The following is a 16,310-nucleotide window of genomic DNA, read 5'->3' on the forward strand; positions in this document are numbered from 1 at the left end:
TAATGATGTTCTTTATTCCCATAGTCTATTTGGAGAAGTCAGTCATACCGTATCTAATCTCTATCTTTGAAGTGAGAAAGGAAAGAGGGTAGATAAATAAATGAACAGAGAGGAGAATCTAAAATGTGTACTGTGTAATTTTGTCCCTTCACAAAATATTACAGTGGCAGACTTAGAAGCAGGGTACCTGGAATGTCAGATTCTCAGTAAACCGAAAAACACCACACCTACTCAGCAAACAAAAGTGTGTGCTGAGCAGGAGCATATCATGCAAATGGTGCTTTGCGTAGTGGGGCTGTACTTCTTTCCCGTTGCACTTTTTCCACTATATCAGTCATTCCAGAGGCACATGAATTTAAATACTGATAGATACCCTTGACACTTTACCCTTAGCCCAGTTGAGGAGTGTGTCAGCTTTCTTCACCATAATGAAGAATTTGTTGTCTCTTAAGATCCAAAAACATTTATAGGGTAAAAGCCAGGCTTGTAAACCTGGTTATGTCTGCTGTTTTTGTGCTGTTTTAAATGCATACACTCTGTTTCTTCCCAGGAGGAAACTGTAGTTTGAATTCTAGTTAATATTTAATTGAAAAGATATGTTTGAGATTGATTGCATAGATGTTTTTCTGCAAAGTGCTGACACGTAGGAGAAGGTAGACTTTGATTTCTTCCTTCTATTTTCCATGTGTAATATATGTGGGCTTCCTAGTTGGCTCAGTGGTAAAGAATTTTCCCCTGCCAGTGCAGCAGAGACAGAAAACCGGCGTTCGATCCCTGGGTCAGGAAGATCCCCTTGAGGAGGAAATGGAACCCACTCCAATATTCTTGCCTGGAGAATCCAATGGACAGAGGAGGTTGGTGGGCTACAGTCCATGGCTTCACAAAAAATCGGACACAACTGAAGGGACTTAGCATGCCCACATACTAGTGTAATTCACTGAAATGAATTTTCTGGAGATGAATATGTTGGGAACTAGAAACAACTGTGTAGATGTTCTTGATCACTCTACTAGTTCTCCTGTAGACTTTTCTGTAGTAGTCCATCAAACAGGGGATAACTGAAGCCCCCAAGCTCCAAATTATGTAGGTTTTGTTTTTGGTAATTTACTTCTTTGGAATTGGAAATAATATTTCTACCTTTGAAAACCATGTATTAATAGTAAACGTAGGTAGGTTCCTAGGACAGAGTTCCCAGAGATCACATCATCCTGACCATCTGTGAAAAGGTAAGGCTTCTCTCATTTTTGGATCATTGTTGATAACTATATCACTGGAAATAGATGAACCCATAGGAAAGAGGATTCCCACGAGATTACACATTACAACATTGCTGCATTAATAATACTTTGAAAAAAGTGCTGTGTTGGTAAAGCAAGTCTTATATTAATATGTTCTTGTCAGTCAGTCAGTTCAGTAGCTCAGTTGTGTCTGACTCTTTGTGACTTCATGAACTGCAGCACACCAGATCTCCCCATCCATCACCAATTCCTGGAGCTTACTCAAACTCTTGTCCATCAAGTCGGTGATGCCATCCAACCATCTCATCCTCTGTCATCCCCTTCTCCTCCTGCCTTCAGTCTTTCCCAACGTAAAGGTCTTTTCTAATAAGTCAGTTCTTCACATCAGGTAGCCAAAGTATTGGAGTTTCAGCTTCAGTCCTTCCAATCAATATGCAGGACTGATTTCCTTTAGGATGGAGTGGTTGGATCTCCTTGCAGTCCAAGGGACTCTCAACGTCTTCTCCGACACCATAGTTAAAAAGCATCAATTCTTTGGTGCTCAGCTTTCTTCATGGTCCAACTCTCACATCCATACATGACTACTGGAAAAACCATAGCTTTGACTAGACAGAACTTTGTTGGCAAAGTAATGTCTCTGCTTTTTTTTTTATTAAAATACTGAGTTTATTTCACATGTATATTTCTGTCTCCCCACCATTTCCATCTGTCTGACCACCACTACTACTATTCCTATCATAACATTCCATACATACTTAAAAACAAGCAAAGGGTGGAGTTCCATCTTTAAAAACTAAACAGGCGTTTTGAACAACACATTCTTGGCAATGGAACGTGGACAACATTTATCAGACACGGTAGGGAAAGTTCTCACTCTGCATTATAAAAAGGACAGCCAGATATCAACTGTTACAGAAATGAAATAAGACAGAAAATTTTTAACAAACTGTTTAAACTATTTTCTTAAAGAGACTTCCTCCACTGCCAGAGATCTTGAATAGCCTCCTGGTCAGTCATCCGGAAACAGTTCTTCACATAATTGATAAACTTGGCTTCCACTTTGGGAAGGGAACCACCTTTTTCTATACTTGCTTGCATTTTTGCTTTAATGTCTTGTACAGAGCTAGGTCCTTTCGGTGTTTTAGGTGTTTTTTCCTGTTTTTTGAATGATTCTTGACCTTTTGATCTTGGTGTTGACGGTTTTGAGTCTTTCCCATTTTGGTTTGATTTTTGTGCATTTTTGGCCTGAGTATCTTGTACAGATTTCTTTACTGGAGCTTTTTCTTCAACTTCCTCATCAAAATCATCATCATCATCATCTTCATCATCATCGTCGTCATCGTCATCATCATCTTCATCTTCATCAGCAGCAAGCTTTACTTTTTTCTGGGGAACCTTGCTACCACTTCCAGGGGCAGAATGCTTTCCAGATATAGTTTCACATCCTCCTCCTCTTCATCTTCTGACTCTGCATCTTCCTCCACAGCTACTAAGTGTTGTCCACTGATATGCACAGGTCCTGAACCACACTTCAACCGTAAGACCACAGGTGGTGTAATTTCAAAGCCCCCAAGAGAAACCGTTGGCTGTACAGACATTTTCAAAGTTGCCAGTGTTACTTTAATTGGACTGCCCTCATAATTCATCGCCTCTGCTTCAACAACGTGTAACTCATCCTTTGCTCCAACCCCTAAACTGACCAGAGAAACTGACTTGAGCACAATGCTGTCTTCAAGTTTTATGTGACTAAGATTCAGTAAATCGTTCTTAAAGATAATTGGTGCTCATTTTCATCATTATCCACCTTGAAGTGATAATCTCTGTCAGCCTTTAGTTCACAACCGAAAAGATAGTTCTGGGGCCTCAAGGGGCTCATGTCCATGTCCATTGAATCCTCCATGGGCTGGCGGCACGCACTTATGTGGGAGAGAAGCCGGACGGAATTAAACCACTACTATTGGAACGAGCAGCCACGCAGGACGGAATCACACCAGGGAGTGTCTCTGCTTTTTAATATGCTGTCTAGATTGGTCATAGCTTTTCTTCCAAGGAGCAAGTGTCTTTTAATTTCATGGCTGCAGTCACCATCTGCAGTGATTTTAGAGCCCCCAAAAATAAAGTCTGTCACTGTTTCCATTGTTTCCCCATCTTTTTGCCATGAACTAATGGGGCCAGATTCCATGATCTTAGTTTTTTGAATGTTGGGTTTTAAACTGGCTTTTTCACTCTCCTCTTTCACTTTCATCGAGAGGCTTTTTAGTTCCTGTTTGCTTTCTGCCATAAGGGTGGTGTCATCTGCCTATCTGAGGTTACTGATGTTTCTTCTGGCAACCTTGATTCCAGCTTGTCCTTCGTCCAGCCCGGCATTTCTCATGATGTACTCTGTATATAAGTTGAGTAAGCAGGATGACAGTATACAGCCTGGACATATTCCTTTCCCAATTTGGAACCAATCCATTGTTCCATGTCCCATTCTAATTGTTGCTTCTTGACCTGCATACAGATTTCTCAGGAGGCAGGTAAGGTGGTCTGGTATTCCAGTCTCTTGAAGAGTTTTCCACAGTTTGTTGTGATACACACAGTAATATATGGCACTGGTACTGTTTTTTTCCTGTAAGTATACAGATATTCCCTCCCTCTTGAACTTCCCTTTTACCTGCCCCACCCTTCTAGTGGTCACAGAGCAGCAGGCTGAGTTCTCTGTACTATACAGCTGCTTACCACTAGCTATCTATTTGACATGTGGCAGTGTAGGTATGTCAGAGCTACTCTCAACACGTCCTATGCTCTCCTTCCCCTACTGTGTCCACAAGTCCATTTCCTGCATCTGTGTCTCTTCCTGCTCTGCGAATAGTTTCTGTACCAAAAATCTGTGTTATTTTTCTAAATTCCAGGCTCTCTTGATCACTTTGTAATATAACAGACATATAATTTTAAAATGTAATAAATCTTAACTTTGATACTAACAACTAACAAAACCATGTGGAAAGGTGGAGCAGAGCACTAGACTAGGGCTTGGGTTCTACCACCAGAATTTTCCAGTACAGGGCCAGAGCTTTGGCCTTCAGTCTCTCTCTTTTCTCATCTGCTAAAGGAGAATGATAACACCTATACCCTAAGCTTTTAATATTTAAATCACATTATACTAGGGAAAGTTTATGACATGAACTAGAAAGTGTGTTAATAAACTAGAAAGTCAATTAAATATTCATTTAATCCAGATCAGATTTTCACAGGTTGGGAAAAACATGTTTTGATTTCTGTTCATTTAAAACCTTTAATTCCTGTGACTGAATTGTCCCATTCTCAAGGAATGGGTCTAAGCATTCTAGATTCTGAGCATCTGACTTGTGAATATCTAACGAATGCCACATTTGTGCTGTGCCCTCAGAGTTTCCTTTAGAGAAAAAGGTTTATTCCTTGAGTGTTCGTGTTACCTCAGCCTGTAGACAACATTCTGCAAGCCTCCAAATCAGGAACCTAAACACATGTTATAGGAGCTATGCTGTTAATAGGATTGATTTTCATGGTTTTCCCCTGCCAAAGTTGTTGTTTTCTTAACATAATTAAACAACTGTGCACTTGTGAGAGTGTAACTGTACTCACTGTATTTCCTATTGTAAATGTGCCTTTCTCTCTGGTGGACTAGACTAGTTATCTTCATGTTGACCTTGATTCTGAGTCAGCTTTTTCTTCAGACTGGAACTTCTTTCAGCCTGTTTCATGTCCAAGCCAAAAAACTCTGTACCCAGAGAACTTGTTAATGAAATAGTAGTGTATTGTTGATTAAAAACCTTTTATATATTGACGAGCTTTTAGAAGCACTTTACCCATATTACATGAGTTTTCAAGAGAAGTGAAAAACAATTAAAAAAAATAATAATGGTGGGGAGATAAAAACTTTGTATTAAAGTGCTCAGGTAATTTTTTTGAATCAAAAAGCCCACATCCCCCTTTTCCACACTTTGCTTTGTCTTAGAAGGTATGACTTTTAGAAAATAGCTCTTTATCTTTTGAGTTGGATGACTTCCTGTAAAATTTAAATGAATTATAGTAGTTCGGATGTATTTCATTTAATGAAATTGTTAACAGAGTAGTTCTTAATATATAGCCGTACACAAGCATTTTTTCCTGATTTTCACTTAGAAAATTAAAAGAGATACACATATTTGAAATATCCTTTTTTTTTTGCTTTTATTTAAAGTTTACTTCAAAAATGTTATTCCATTTTCTGACAGAGTCTAAATTATGAGATATTTCTGAGGACCAATTAAATAACTGAAAATACAGAAGTATAGCAAAGCAGATTTTCTGCAATAGTTCAGATTTCAAATTTTCTTTTTTTTTTTGTAATTAATTTATTTTTTATTGGAGGCAAATTATTTTACAATATTATATTGGTTGGTTTTGCCATACATTGACATGAATTCGCCCCGGGTTTACATAAGTTCCCCCTCCTGAACCTCCCTCCCACCTCCCTCCTCCCTTTATCCTCCCTCTGAAATATCCTCATATTGGGAGGTTGTTGCTCAGTCACTTAGTCATGTTCAGCTCTTTGGAACCCCATGGACTGTAGCAGGCCAGGCTCCTCTGTCCTATTTTGTCTATGTTGGGAAGTGGTGCAATGCTCGTAATACGTCCTACAAATATTACATATATGAAGAAGGTGTTATGTTATGGATCACAAATGAAAAGTTCTGGAAATTGCATAAAAACTGTTAATAATATTTTGAAGTTATTTGTGAAAAGGACATTTGAGAGGAAGTAAGGAGAACTGGATCCTAGCCCTTTTATCACTGTTATAACCTTTGGCAAATCAACCTTTTAACTTGTTTTCTCTTCTTGAAAATGAACCAAGTTCTGGGAGATTGTTAAGTTTCTTCTATAAATTTCTTCTTTTTAAAATATATTTTATTGACATGTAGTTGGTATACAATGTTGTGTTCTGGTGTACAGCAAGGTGATTTAGTTATACATACACATGTATTCTTTTCCATACTCTTTTTCCATTGTGGTTTATCAGAGGATATTAATTATAATATTTCTCTTTGCTTTACAGTAGGACCTTGTTATTTATTCTATATGTAATACTTTGCATCTGTTAATCTCAAGCTCCCATCTTCCCTCCCCCTTGACATTCACAATTCTGTTCTCTAAGTTTATTTCTGTTTGATAGATAAGTTCATTTGTATCATATATTAGATTCCCCATATAAGTGATATCATATGGTACTTGTCTCTTTCTCATTTATTTCATTTAGTATGATAATCTCTAGGTCCATCCATATTGCTCCCCAGCTATACATTTCTGTTGTTCTTGTTATTAAAATTTGAGATGATACTAAATTAGGCATAGTATACATAAAATGATTGTTTTTAGTCAGGAGTTATTAATAGCACAATATATAGCATAGCATAGTTTAAAGATAAATGTCATTTCTTTTACACACACACTTGCTTTCCACCTTTTTTCTCAGTTCTCTGCAAAAAATCACAACTAGAGTCAGTTTCATAGCTACATTATTGCTCTTAAGATACGTAATTTGTGTATAGTTTTTTTTTTCCCCCAATGGTATGTTTAGCTTTTGGAAGATCATCAAATAATAAATAAACTTTAATAAACCTACATTAGTGGGTAGTAGGTAATCAAAGATTCCCTTATATGGTCCACAGCACTCAAGACTTAGCCATCCAGTCTGTTTTAGGTATTCAGTTGGCTATAAGCACTAATCCAAAGTGAAATACTTAGAAGAGTGAAGATCCAGAAATAGTAATCCATCAGATTTGGCACACATCACTTACAGGAGATCTGGCATTGTGGTAACAGTACCAGTGGACCTGAACTTTCCTGGTCAGCAATTATCACCTGACCCCAAGAAACATAAATTCTATGGGACACGCAAAAGGGAGGTGCAACCCTAAGATGCAAGTTGGACAGATGCTGAGAAGAGCCAAGAAAGCCTTTACAACTGAGGAAGAATTCAAATTTTGCTTAGGTCAGGGCAATATTATTTTCTTGAAGAAAGTATTTATGGATCTTCCACATGACTTTATCCATTATTTGATTTTTTTTTTTTTGGTAGTGTAGGCCTTCAAGTTTCAGTAAGAATGTAGCCATTTATTAGGGCCCAGCCAGAATGATTATTTGCTATGATGCTTCACATTCTTTTTTCTGGTGGTTGTTGGTCCTTGTTTGTGACATTTTAGGAATCTATAAGGATTATTTGCTGGAAGAGTTAAATCAGAAGCCGTTACTATTCCTTGAACTATAATGTATGTTTCCTAGTTTCTTTGTATGAGGCTCCTATTGTGTTAGCATTTTCAACTGAAAAAGTTACAAGCTACCTTATTATTGTAATACTAAGTATGTCAGCATACTTTCAGCTTCCAGGTAAAACTGGTTTGCCAAAATTTCACCAACATTTTGGGCTAAATTGATTTTGTTGGAATGATCACTCTGGTGATTGGGAGCTACCTGACAGTTTTAATAGGTAGTGTCCATATGGTTTTGTATATGTCCATATATGCTTTTGTATATGTCCATAAATGCTCTGTCCATATGCTTTCGTAGCCCTTCGCCATTTTGTACACATAGGCCTTCCAAAGGGCAGCACCTGTGTCTTTTAAGTCATGGGACTGCCTTTGAGCCACTGGGCGAAGACCTTAAGCAATGGCTGACAGGTTTCACCTTCCTCAGTCCTGGCTTAGACAGTTCTGAGACATGTATCTTATACCATTTTCAGATTCCCCCATTATATTAAGTTTCCATTGGCCTCTGCAATAGCTAACTTAGTAACATACCTTGTATTAACTGCCTGCCCTTCTTATCACCTTCCCCACTGCCCTACCAGTTATGCTGAACCTCTCAAATAAACTTCCCACTCAGTCCTAGTCTCAGGGTCTGATTTCCTTGGAAACCCCACTAAGATTACTAATAAACCAAAGATGAGAATCCTTCCTATTTTGCTGGTATAATTTATTTTATACTGTTATGATGAATTGTCTAGAGTAAATGGGCAGTTATAAAGTTCATCTGTTAATTGTTTGGGACTACAAATATTTAGTACGGTAGATCCTTTTCTATTTATTGTGACACAAAACTGTTAATTAAAATCATTAGCCATCAAATACTAGTAAAAATAGGCTAAGTTATGTAAATGAAAAGATTTAAATGGTCACCCTTTTATTAAAATTCTAAACATAGCTTTAAAATACTAGAATCAATATAATAGCAAAGTCTTAATACTGGAAGTAAGAAAAAATGCATTTTAACCAAAAAATTGAATATAATTCTTACAAAAATTTTACTGAGACCCACAGTCTAAACTAAAACAAACCCCAATACCCTTAAAACACTCAAATATAAATGTTTAGGGATACCTAAGATTGCTAAGAATTGAAAACAAAATAGTAAAGTAATAAAATTCAGGGCATATAATATACCAAATAAATGAATAAAATACTTCCCAGCTACCTTGATACTAGAAGTAAAATGTAATTAAATGCTCAGAGTGAAATGTTAAGAGCAATCTAAAAATACTAAGAGTGTTAGAGATAAATCATTTAGCACATGAAAACGTGAATTTAAAAAGCAATCTTTCAAAACCAGAAATGGACACAGAGCATTCAGAGGAGTCTCAAGAGTAAAGGAAGCACTAGGTCTAGTTTGAAGAAGATGAGAATCAGGCAATGTCCAGCAAGAGCCTGGTCACTGTTGATAATCCAAGTTGGGGTGCCCAGGCCAAAACCAATTGCAAACTATTTGCAGACTATGTTTAAAAAGACACTCTGAAAGAAGAGAATGAAATCAAGCCCATTTCAGGGACTATAGACTTACTGCTGCATTTCTCACCATTTAAATAACATTTTGTAAAAGCTGATGATATGTAATTAAAAAAGGAAAGATAGCACAGGAACTTTACCTGTGATGAAGAGCCAACGCAGCATTTAAAGCCTTCGATAACAGACAATCCACTTTGTATCTCCCCAAATCTAATATGTTGTAGCATGCTTTTTTCCCAGCCATCAGCACGCAAGATAAATTCAGTGTAACACTTCATTTGCTCAGTTTGACCAGTTGAGAAACTACTGTGCATTTAATCTCAATGTTTTGATTTTTTAAGTATGTATGGGTTTTACGATTTAAATAACCCCCAAAACAATGCATTATAGTGATTAGAAGCATAGGCCCTTGGTCCAATCCTGAATCTGCCATTTAACTTGCTAATGTCAGTAAGCACATGTTACTTTACCTTGCCTTGATTTCCTGGATTGTTAAGTGGGCATCATAAAAACATGCTACTCCATAAGAGTTTCTGAGAATTAAGTAGCTTAAATATAAAATTCGTTGAATATTGCTTACCATATATTTATTCCCAATACATTTTTGTTTATGATAACAGTGAATTATGGATAAAATAGAAATTTATAATGTTGTTGAGATTCATAACTACTTTCATAAAATGATTACAATGGGGAAAGTGTTAGTCGCTCAGTCGTGTCCAACTCTTTGCAGCCACATGGACCATCGCCCACCAGGCCCCTCCTTCAGTGGAATTCTCCAGGCAAGAATACTAGAGTTCATTGCCATTTCCTTCTCCAGGGGATCTTCCCAACCCAGGGATCAAACCCAGGTCTCCCACATTGCAGGCAGGCTCTTTACCATCTGAGCCACCAGGGAAGCCCAGCTATGGGGAAAATGCACTCTAATTCTACTCATTTCAAAAATGAATATTTAAAACATGACCCATTTGTGACAAAGGAGGACTGCAGTTTTTGCTTATTTTTCCATGTGATATTTACTGTGTTTCTACTAAGGTGAGGAGAAAGTAAATGGTATGCCTACCATGTGTTAATAATAAATACTTTATGTCATTTCACATAATCCACAGTCAGTGGTACCAGGTAGCTAGTAATCACTCTGTTTCAAAAGAAGTTGAAATTTCAAAAAGGTTCAGAGCTTCCCTAATATAGTCTCTCTGACTCCAAGCTTAAAGCTTGTGCTCCTCTGCCTGTGTTATTAACAGAGGAGAAATTCAAACTATGTAAGGACTGGTATGGCCCAGATACCAAACAACCAACCAAAGTAGATGCAAGAGTCTTAGAGGCCTTATGCTCTGCCAGGTATTATCTCCTTAAGGATTAGAACATGGAGAACTCTTGGTGGGGGAGAGGTCTCTAGAGAAGGGGACATATGGAGAGGTTGGAGCAGCGGCCACTTTCCAACAATTATGGAGGTCTTTTCATGTTTAGCTAGTACAGCCACAATGTTTATTCTAATCAAATATTAAATGTTTCAAAATAGGTACTTTTGATGTATCTAATAATAGGATAGGTATGTTAAGATTTAAGTACTGTATTAATTTTTAATATTTTTAAGACACATTTATAGAATCAGGCATAATTGAGAATTCCATCCTTGAGATTTCTGCTAAACGTTCATTGTATGATATGATTTTTCAATTATATTGATTGGATCTCCACTTAGCATCAGTTCAGTTCAGTTCAGTTCAGTCGCTCAGTCGTGTCCAACTCCCCACGACCCCATGAATCACAGCACGCCAGGCCTCCCTGTCCATCACCAACTCCCGGAGATCACTCAAACTCATGTCCACAGAGTCGGTGATGCCATCCAGCCATCTCATTCTCGGTCGTCCCCTTCTCCTCCCGCCCCCAACCTTTCCCAGCATCAGAGTCTTTTCCAGTGAGTCAACTCGTCGCATGAGGTGGCCAAAGTATTGCAGTTTCAGCATACATTGCCTTTATTTGTAGTCATCAACTTTTTAAAAATTATGAACTTGCAATAATTTAGAAGAAGCTTGCAATTTATGGTTCTTTGGCCAACAAATATTCATTACATTATTGTAAATACTTTGTTGGTTTTCTTTTCCAAATATGAATTTGTTCTAACCAGTCTTCTTGTTATATATTCTTTATTCACATCCAAAAAGAATAAAACAATGATGTTTTTCCCTGACAATCTATGTAGTATATCTTCAAATTTGTTAGAAACCTGATCTCTTAATTTTATAATCTAGGAGCAACAGAAATCACTGAGAATATTCTTCTTTTTTTGTGTGATAGGAAACTTATTTAAAACACAGATTTCAGTAGATTAATACATTGTTTCTTGGTTTGTATCACAATATTTCATAAAATTAAGTGAATTAACTGTTAACTAATGCTTTTCCTTTGAAACTTACATAATTACCAGTGTTCAGCCTTCTTTAAACAATAAAAAAGACAATATCACCTTGTTCAATCCAATAGAGGGGCATCTGTTGCCAACTGATTCACTGCCTTGAGGTCATTTGTGTTTATTATTTTTATGTGAAACTACTGAATATTTTACTTTATTTTTTGCTTCATTTGCTCTCTGTTGCAACCAGCCGATCAGTAGATACGTTAAATGTTTTATGTTCAGTTTTTACTGAGCATGAACCCACCACACTAAGTTTTACTTCCACATACCGATTTGCAGTTTACTGTACCTAGTTTAAAATCTACTTACTATATGTTTATATTGGGTGCATTTTATTATTTCTGTATCTACCATGGTATCTACAGCTATGTTCTCAATGATAAGGGATGATCAGAAAATCACAGCATTATAAATGTTGGCAACATTGGGAACATTTAATATTTAACTAATTTTAAGTAGCATTTAAAGCTATATGTGAGAGGTAATATTAAGACTTGCATCACTCAGAGCAAAATGTCCTATGAAAGTGAAAAGTGAAAATGTTGGTTGCTCAGTCATGTTTGATTCTTTGTGACCCACATGGACTGTAGCCCACCAGGCTCCTCTGTCCATGAGATTTGGCAGGCAAGAGTAATGGAGGGGGGTACCATTCCCTTCTCTAGGGGATCTTCCCAACCCAGGGATCGAACATGATCTCCTGCATTGCAGGCATAATCTTTACCTTCTGAACCACCAGGGATGCCCCCAGATGGCCTGTGGTGTCTTGGCTTAAAAATTCAGGTATTTTTCTGCATAGTCATTCAGTTCATTATAAACGCAGGGAAGATGAAACAAATTTCTGAAAATATTTCACATTTTATATGTTTAGCATTTGACTTGTCATCTTTGAAAGATCTAAAATGATATTCTGTTAATTTTTGCATATCCCACACAACCTTGGCAGGACAGTCCTCTAAATCTGTAAAACCTCTAATAAACAAGAGTGACTCAGAAGTTCTTTTTGGTTGCATTTGCTTATATTTAGATTTCACTTTTATTTTTCAGTTATCTTTCACCGAGTCAGTAACGGTCCCATCTTTGTTTACAGTAGTCTAGAGGTAATTTGTATAATCCAGACATCTTTTTCTAGTTATAAGGAATTTATTCATTTGTCAGTGTTTTCTTTTCCCTGATGAAATCCCTCATTATTTGACAGGTTGGCATAATATTAAGCTGTTCTTAGTAGGATTTGAAACATTGTTCTTTGGTAAAAGATAGCTGATTCCAGACACCATAAAATTAGGTATTACTACTGGCTCATAGAATTTCTTACATAATATGGTTTCTTTTGCTGTTAAGAGCACCTGCACCAAAAATCTGCAGAAAGTCAGAGCCTAGAGTTTCCCCCAGCACTGGTGGCTTTGATACTTTAGTCACATGAACGTTTTTTTGTTCGTTTGTTTGTTTTCAGACATCACTAAGGATGATATTCCTATTCTTGTGTGCATTTATTTGCATTTTTCTGCTTGTTATTTTATTCTTTTAATGGGTTGATAAATAGGAACATCACCTACTTGCACAGAGTTCTATCACCTCTCCCTGCTATCTTTCTGTTTCTGTTGAAAATTGTGGTAGAATTTGATTTGGTTATGCAGGTAATTTTCATTTTGTTTTTTTTACCCATTCCTTTTATAACTGTTTAATATTTTCCCAAGATGCAACCACTTGTTGCTTTTTTTTTTTCAATTATATAGGCTAAAGTCTCTTCTTAAGATATTATCTTGATTATTTATTTCCATTAGTGAGGAGTAATCACTCATCATTTTGGAGGGTCTTTCCATTTAAAATTTGAAAAATCACTTTGGCTTTATATAACACATTAAATTTTTTTAGTTAATTAATTTATTTGGCTGCACTGAGTCTTAGTTGCTTTGTGTGAGCTTTCTCTAGTCCCAGGGAGTGATGCTGTAGTTGTGATGCTCAGCCTCCTCATTGCGGTGGCTTCTCTTGCTGCAGAGCACAAGCTCTAGGTGCTAGGGCTCAGTAGTTGTGGCGCACAGGCTTAGTTACTCTGTGGTATGTGGAATTTTCCCAGACCAGGGGTCAAACCTGTGTCCTCTGCATTGGCAGGCTGATTCTTATCCACGGCACCACCAGGGAAGTCCAAGATCAGGCTTTCTTTACATTATCAATGTCATACATATTAAAGGACATTTTAAAAGGCTTATAGCATAATTTTGATGTTTCCCTATCAGCAGTTTGTATGCCAGTTTTAAAAACCTATAGCTGTATTGTGAAGCATCTTATTTTAAAAATATCTACAAGAGCAGTTTTTGGTTTATATGCACATACTTTAAAATTGTATTTATTTAGATCTTTCTATAAGTTTATTTAAATGTATATTCCTCTAATTAGTTTCTAATTAGTTTTCTCTCAAATTAGTCTTAATTAAGAAGTACTAATTAATGAGTCTAGTGTATCATATTAATTTTTTAACTTACATAACAATTTTATTTTTATATAGAGAACATATTCCAAAAAGACTTTTTCTGAGTTTTGATTCAATATTTCAGGTAAACTTCCTATAACACCTAGTAATTTATTCAGTTAAATATAGTGGACCTATTACTTTAGACTTATTGTATTCTTTGTTACCACCATGTAAATAAAACATTATGGTTCATAATTCTGAATCTGGATTTCTTTTTAGACGTTAATTGGATTTATGATAGCTTCATGGAATGTATCTTCATAAGACTGTCTTTCTTTGAAATGTCATTGTCTTTTGTGTCAGATACCCCAAAATGTTGTTACAGCATTGTTAAAATACTTGAAGATAATATGGAACTTATTTAAGGCCTCGTAATATTTGTGCCCAAAAACAATGGTCTCTCTCTCTCTCATACACATGGAAGACCATGGAGCCATTTTCTGTTTCAGCAGCAGCAGAACATCTTTTTCTGTTGGGCGAAAGTCCAACTCTTTTATTTGGTGGCATGAATTTCAGCATCACTTTCCAGGTTTTTATTTTATTCTTCATGTTGGCTCACCATCAATTTATAGTATTTTGTTTGTTAGATACATACGTTAGGTAATAAATTGCTGACTGGATATGACTCATACCTCTATCTTGCTATATTACTTTGGAATTTTAAAAATTAGTGATATTCTGTTAAATGTTCGTGAATTTCTATTTCTTTCTCTGAAAACAGGCAGTGCAAATTTTGTGTTTGACTTCTGAATGCTTTTTTTTTTTTAATTCTTATTTGCTAATAAAATTTCTCTTAATTCCTCATCATAAATTCAAACAGTCATGGAGTTGGAAGAGCCCTTTAGCATGATTGAAGTGTACCCTCTGATGTTGAAATTTCCTTCTTTGATATCCCTCCCTCTTGTTGAGCAATGAAATCACTATTAGCTATTACTCTTGGTTTTCTTCCCTTCTTTCCCCTCCTCTACAGAACTCTCCAACATTGAAAATAGATCATTTCTGTTGTTCTAGAAACATAGGCAGCTCCTATTGGTGATGAAAATGAGAGAAAACAAATATGATGTTTTAGAAAATGGAGGTAATGTCAATAGTAATGACTTTTTATCAGGTGGTCTGGTATTCCTTAGGAACACTATTTTAAGAAGAACCAATAACTCTGTAAATCACAAAATGCTATACATCACAAAAGAATTCAGCCTATGCATATTACTCTTCAATGATTAAAAATACAGACTTCTAATAATGGACATAGGCATCTCTAACATTGGTCATGTAAGTTGCTAAAACTTATTCCTTGTTTTTAAAAAGAGTAGTAAGAACAAATATTTATATATTTCTAAATTCTAATTACCATTAATTAATTTAGTCCTCACAACAATCAAAAGAAATTTTACTATACCTACATTTTACAAGTAAGTAAGTTGAGGAACAGAGAGAATAACTTGCCCAAGGTTTCACAGCTAAAATTAATAACTGGCAGAGCTGGGTTTCAAAACTCATGCAGTCTACAATTAAAACAGCATTTCTTGAAGATCTCATACTTAAAACTAAATTCTTCAGTAGTTTTGCAAGCCTTACCTAATACATCCTCATATCATTTCTGCCTCACGCTTTGGACTTTAAATATAGTTTCTTACTGAAACCAGATCATTTAGACAAGTTGCAGGAGAGCTAAAGAAAAGGCTTAATCTGGTGGACAAAATTTAGAATAACCTATGATTCTTTGTTTTTGAAAGTGACTTGGCCATACTCAATAAGGGACTCTTAGGCTGTTTACCACAGAAACATAGAATAGCTACAAAAAAGAAATACAGAAAAGTTTCCCAGATCCACTAAAAAAATGATCTGGAATAAATCTAATAATGATCCTGTTACTAAGAATAGCTTGAGTATACTCCAGCTAAGATTATTACTTTTATAAAAACAATTGAGAAAACAAATGGTCCATGAGTTGCATGATTAGAGTTCTTGTTGTATTGAAGAAATTGGAAACTTTAGAGAAGCAAACATAGGCTAAAAATATTTTTAATTCTTTGAATATTTTCTGTTAAGATTTTATGAGGTTTTATTTTATTCTGTAATTTCTTGCTGTAATTTCTTTCTACTCAGCCATATATGAAACTTGTGAATTAAAAAAATTCCTAAGTCACTATCCGATCAGAATAAATGGGATCTTGAGGGCTATGAAATTGAATACTGCTAATGGTATGAAAGCAGTCACCGGTAAAAGTTTAGATTGAATTTAATTCCATAGCTCAGGGAATTTTTAGATAGCATATTTTCATCCTGTAAAAACTGCCATATTTTAAACTTGAGAGTGCAGTAATACTTTAAGAAGGCAAATTTTTTTTGTAGAAAAAATTGAGTTAAAACCATAAACTTTGTATCCCAGTATTGAACCA

General features: G+C 36.0%; 1 protein-coding gene and 1 pseudogene across 5 annotated transcripts in view; one reads left to right on the forward strand and one right to left on the reverse strand.

Moving 5' to 3' along the window:
- Positions 1–16,310, forward strand: part of MBD5 (methyl-CpG binding domain protein 5) — a 486,804-nt gene that overhangs the window by 147,521 nt on the left and 322,973 nt on the right. The window lies entirely within an intron of this gene.
- On the reverse strand, positions 1,956–3,018 carry LOC129538668 (nucleophosmin pseudogene; annotated as a pseudogene).

This window comes from Moschus berezovskii, chromosome 2 (genome assembly GCF_049115385.1).
Source record: "Moschus berezovskii isolate FMDL1 chromosome 2, NW_MosBer_1.0, whole genome shotgun sequence".
NCBI lineage: Eukaryota > Metazoa > Chordata > Mammalia > Artiodactyla > Moschidae > Moschus > Moschus berezovskii.